General features: G+C 49.2%; 1 pseudogene across 1 annotated transcript; it reads right to left on the minus strand.

The window, feature by feature from the left end:
• Positions 1–1,184: 1,184 nt before the first annotated feature.
• Positions 1,185–3,204, minus strand: LOC147636445 (uncharacterized; annotated as a pseudogene). Its single transcript, XR_015266409.1, has one exon. The product of XR_015266409.1 is annotated as an uncharacterized LOC147636445 (transcript).
• Between the last annotated feature and the right edge of the window lie 2,901 nt (positions 3,205–6,105).

A 6,105-nucleotide genomic window follows, 5' to 3' on the forward strand; every position in this document is an offset into this window, starting at 1 on the left:
GAGCAATAATGGCTTTGATTTGGCGATGGTGAGGATGCCGTGGTCGGGATCCTGGTGGGCGTGGCCAACGAGCACGGCATAAGATGACTGCTCTATCAGTGGTGACTCCTTAGGAGCGTGGTCGGTGCCGTGATGGCCCAATGGAGGAGGTTTCAGGAGGTGTGTGGGCTGGGTTGCTAGTGTTGGTGCTGGTGCTGGTGCTGGTGCCGAAGAAATCTGTTAGGATCCTCATGGCTCGGTCTCCTGTCTGCCAAGAGGGTCTCTCTATAGGGGGGGGGGGGGGGGGGAGAGGTAGGGGGGGGGGGGGGAGAGAGAGAGAGAGAGAGAGAGAGAGAGAGAGAGAGAGAGAGAGAGCTTGAGCCTTGAAAGTTGAGACGCGAGAGAGAGAGCTTGAGCCTCGAGCTTGAGGCTTGAGCCTTGAGAGAGAAAGAAAGAAAGAAAGAAAGCTGTATATTAACGTCTACTAGAGGTCTACTAGAGGCCGAACTCGACCTATGAGACAAATCAATGTACAACTGTCAATGTCTTCTGGATGTCCAAAAAAAAAAAGAGAGGACAAAATGAACATGAAATAAACTATGAAAGTACTGAGCTAGTGGGGGGGGGGGGTGATGGATGGAGCACTACTGATCTAGAGGCTCAGTATGCAACCTATATGCGTAGGGTATACAAGAATGCAATGCAGATCTGTCTAGCTTCAACCAGTACCATAATGGGGGTGTAATATGTGATACACAGGCGATGGCGAGGCAAAAATACCTTGGAGCAAGATCTCCGGGTGTGAGTGTAAGTGAGCTAGCCGCTCCTGGATATGGTGCTAATGTCAAGCCCGTATCTCTGTGATCTCCCTCTGATGTAGTCTGGGAGTCTGGTGGCCTGGTGCTCTCGGTCTCCGTCTCGCTTGGAGGTCCGCAGCGCGCTGAAGTGTAACCCCCTCCTGTGTCAGGGTAGGCACTGGGATAGATCTCTGGAAGAAATCAGTGAGCTGGAGCTGTCGCCCACCTCTCCCTGTGGTATGAGTCCGTAGCACAGGGAGAGGGGGGGAGAGCTTGAGCCTTGAAAGTTGAGACGAAAGAGAGAGAGCTTGAGAGCTTGAGCCTTGTGCTTGAGGCTTGAGCCGAGAGAGAGAGAGAGAGAGAGAGAGAGAGAGAGAGAGAGAGAGAGAAAGAAAGAAAGATATATTAACGTCTCCTAAAGGCTGAAATGGCCCATGAGACCAAAACAAGGTGCAACTGATGATGATGATGATGTCTCATCATAACAAATCTGAAAGAAAGAATGAAAATAGTAACATCCTAAGAGAGCTAAGAGCTGAAAGCTGAACCGCTGAATCGTCGTGGAAAACTCCTCCGGTGGCGGGCAATGATGGCTCGAATGTGCCGATGGTGAGGTAGTCATGGACGCGATCCTCGTGGTCGTGGGCGTCTCGTTCTACAAATGGCAATGGCTTTGTCTAGGGTGACTCCTCTGGAGGGTGGTCAGCTAGGTAGGCCTGTAGATGGGGGAGTAGAGGCTGGTGGGGTTACAGTGTTGGCTCTGAAAAAATCTGTGAGGGCTCTCTGTCTAGGCGGCTCTGGTCCCACTACCCTCTTGTCCCTCAATAGGCTCTCTCTGTGGCGTCTAATCTCAAGTATGAAGAGCCCTAAGCACCTTTGGTCCTCAAAGTCCATGATCCGATGCAAAGGTCCAAAGCCTTCACGGAACAGGCAGTGGTACCTCCCTCGGATCTCATAGTAGACAGTACAACGACATATATAGTGTTCCTCCGACTCCACCTCCTGATGGCAAAGCTGGCATATGCGGTCCTCTAGTGATATATCCTCATATCGACCTGTCTCTATCCTCAGCCGGTGTGAAGAGGTGCGAATCTGTCCAATAGCACTCCGAATACCATGTGAGAGGTGTGTCCATGTAAGCATGGCGTATAATAAACCCGTCCGAAGAGAGGTGTAGAAAATGACTATGGTAGTGTGCCATTTTCGTGCCCAACGGCTGCGGGGGCCTGACCTATGTCCTCTCTGTATCTAGTCTCACAATGTCCATCCTGATCACCCGATTCAGCTCTGAACGGCTGAGATCTAAGAATGGCCAGTCTAGGCTGTAAGCAAAAGGCGGGAGTGCATCAATACTCATGCCATGCAAGGCCAGCCATGTGCGCATCTGGGCATACCAACACTGGGTGTCTCCCTCATCTGCAAGCTGTTTGGAGGAAGTGAGTGCTAGGTGAGGGTATTTCTGCTGAGGGAGCTCCCATATTCTATGGAGAAAAGTAAGTGCACGGAACAAAGCCTCAATAACCACTGGGGCAGCCCCCATCTCTGCTCTGATGATCTCATGTGGTACAAATGACTTGCTCCGAATCATGTGTGCAATCATCATCACTAATGGCCTCTCATCCATCGTAATAGTCTCTCTCTAGTCCGTCCTGTCCTGCCAATGGCTCCCTCCTCTTATGGAAAAGACTAGGCCCCTGTATCTCCGCTCCATAGAGAAGTGTCGATGTAACCAGAGTGTCAAATAGCCATAGTTTCGTGCGTGGCTCCTGAAATTGTATGTCTGCGCACTGTCTCTCAAGTGCCCCCAAAGCTGCAAATCCTCGTGCTAGTCTAGCCTCTGCTGCCTCCCTCATAGAAAACCGCGGCCCTCTGAAGGTCACCCCCAGGTACACATAGGATCTGACATACTCAACTGGCTCTCCTCTAAACGTAAACTGCGTCTGTGTTCTAGTCACGCATGCTTGTGTGGTATTAAATGTCATAACCTTGGTTTTACCAAGGTTCACTGTGAGATCTTTGTCCACACAAAAAGATTGCAATGCATCCAAGTGTCTCTGTAGTCCCTCAGGAGTGTGTCTGAGATAAGCACAATGTCATCTGCATATAGTAGGATGGGTATCAACACCCCAGCTAGGCTCGTCCCTGGGCCACCCAATCTATCCACATAGTCTGAGACCTCATCAATGTATAGCCCAAAGAGCATGGGTGAAAGTGGGCAGCCCTGCTTGACCCCAATAGTACTGTTCAACACTGCATCCGACAAGCCCCCTGGGGCACGTATTTTGCCTATCACTGACTCATACAAAGTGTATACTCCCCACTGCATCTCCTCAGGGACACCAATATCCTGTAGTCTCCTCATAAGCATGGCACGTGGTACCGTATCAAATGCTTTGCGGAAGTCCACAAAACAACAATATATCCCTCCTCAATAAGAGCTCTGAGGACGAGTATATGATCCAATGTGGTGTATCCCCTGAGCCCTCCTAAAACCAGCCTGTCCAGTTGCTCTCTGTCCCTGCCTCTCTGCCCACTGGAGTTATATTAAACGTCTTCAAAAGATTACCGAAGTCCTCGGCTCACTGTGCAAATTAATAGCACCCCTTTGCCTAGTGCAATAGTAGATGGTGGATTTGGTGTCAATTTGATGCCTAAATCTACAGTCCATGCAGTGGGACTTCATATCACTCATCCGGCCAACTTTTGTGTTCGCATGGCGGACCAGCGTGAAGTGACACCCCTTGGGTTGGTGGAAGGAGTCACGGTACTACTTTCTTACTTGATTTTGTGGTTACTAGGCTTCCAACTGTCAAAGGTGCTTCCTCCTTACTCATTGGCAGACCTTGGTTAAGAGGTGCAAGAGTGCTGCATGACTGAGGGAGAGAAGTTACACCTTCCTCAACAGCAGGGCTCCAAGGAATTCAAGTTGGAGGATGGACCAGACCAAAGCGTGCAAGGGGCCATAGTCACATCCACATTGTCCATACCAACCATCACTGACCCCGAAGAAGGTATAGTACCTTATGGAGAAGAGTCCGAGTTATTGGACTGGTTGGAAGCTGCCCAAGAGCTCACATGCTACATGGTCAGAACTTCCTCCTCCCCTGGAATCTACAGACCGGCGTCGGGGGAAGAAGTTCACTAATCAACCATCTGCCACCCAACCCACCAAGGCCGATAGTGCTCTTCTCCGTACTACTTGCCTGCGCTGACAACACATTGATGATTCCCTAGATGAGCCTGTCATCCATCCAAAGGAGCTCCCAACTTCCTGGAAAAGGGAGCAGTATGGGGATTTTCCACTTGATCCACACCCTGCTCATGACCCAACTGCCCTCTACAAAGCAGCAAATACAGGTGAACCTCTTCCCATTCCAGCATACCAAGATGCAGTCAAGGAGTATAATCTTGGTACTTCAGAAGATCCTCGTCCCATCCTGCTAGCATCGTGGTCGTGGGATTACCCCACCCTCTTGGACCAAGCCACCTCTTTTTTTCATTCCTTCAAAGATGTGTTCGCCTGGACCTACAAAGATCTAGATGGTGTGCCAGCAGCCATTGGGTTCACACTATTCCCCTCCAAGAAGGTACCAAGCTAGTTAGGGGACCTGCTTACAAGCTCAATCCAAAATATGCAGAGGCGGTCAAAGTGGAGTTGGAAAAGATGGAATCCGCCAAAATAATCTCTCTAGTGGAACACTCAAGAGTGGCTCTCCCCAATGGTCATCATGCCCAAAAAGAAAACAAATAAGATTCGGATATGTATTGATTTCCGTTCTCTCATTTCCTCTCCCTTTCATGGACCGGGTTCTTGAGGATGTGGCCGGTCACAATCTCTAGAGCTTCATGGATGGTTTAGTGGCTACAACCAAGTGGCAATCCACCCAGATGACCGGGCAAAAACAGCCTTTTTAACACAATGGGGCACATGCTTCTACAATAAGATGCCCTTCGGCTTGTGCAACACGCCGGCCACATTTCAACACCTTGTCACTAACATCTTCAGGGAATTTCTCCTCACTTTTCTCCGTGCTTTCATTGATGGTTTTTCCAATTTCACCGGTACTCACTTATCCACTTGTATAGAAGCCTTTGCTGAACACCTATCTCAATTATCATTAATATTTGCCAAATGTAGGTCCTCCAAGCTGTGCCTTAATCCTTTTAAGTGTCATTTTCTAGTAGTGCAAGGTACCCTCCTTGGTCACATAATCTTTGCTGAAGGCCTGGCACCTAACCCCGACAAAATTGTAGCCATCTGCAGGTTGCCCCCTCCCATCAGTCCCAAAAGCACTCAAATATTTGTTGGCCACAGTGGTTATCACAGAAGATTCACAAGAATGTATGCTGACATAGCCCTACCATTAACCCGTCTAGTCAGTCCCTCCACTCCCTTCCAATGGTCCACCACAGAATCCAATAATTTTGCTTATCTCAAAAAACGGCTCACTGAGGCCCCCATTCTCATTCCACCTGATTGGTCCATCATCTTCCATGTCCATACAGATGCTAGCCAAACTGTTGTTGGTGCAATATTGGCCCAGCCGAGCCAGGAACATCAAGTGGACAGGCCAATCTACTATGCCAGTCCCTTACTCAACCAAGTAGAAAGGAATTATAACACCACTGAGCGGGAAGGTCTCGCAATTGTCTATGCATGTCAAAAATTTCGGCACCATCTTTTGGGTGTTCATTTCATTGTCATCATCCACCATCATGCCTTGAAATACCTTCTCAACAAACCGCAAGTGACTGGGAGGGTGTGGCGGTGGCTCCTCCTTTTTCAGGAGTTTGATTTCGAAATTCTTCTCCGCCCGGGCAAACATCATGTCATGGTAGATCATCTTTCTAGTTACGACTCCAGAGAACCAGCCACACCCTCAGGTATCGATGATGACCTAGCTGATAATGTCCTTTTCAAAGTTGATGCTGCCCCAAACTGGTACGGGGATGTGCTCTTGCTTTTGTCTACAGGCTCCTATCCAATCGGCCTCTCCCCCAAAGACAAGTGTCTTTTGTTGGTCAAAAGCAGGCCCTTCCAGCTTGTGGCTAGTCAACTGTACAAACGACATGACGGGATTCTCCGCTGATGTGTCAATCCTCATGAGGTGCCACACTTGGTGGAAGATGCTCATGCTGGTCTAGCAGGTAGACACTACCCAAGTGTAACCACAACCATCCATCTTTTTCAATTAGGATTCAAAGATTGCAAAGAGTTTGTCATGTGTTGTGACACATGCCGAAGGTGTGGTCCCAAGCCCACCAAATAATCTCATTGTCCTCTACACATTTCTCTAGCATGGTCCCCCTTTGAGAGGTGGGGAATTGA

The sequence above is a fragment of the Cibotium barometz genome, chromosome 8 (assembly GCF_041138505.1).
Source record: "Cibotium barometz isolate CiBa-2024 chromosome 8, ASM4113850v1, whole genome shotgun sequence".
NCBI lineage: Eukaryota > Viridiplantae > Streptophyta > Polypodiopsida > Cyatheales > Cibotiaceae > Cibotium > Cibotium barometz.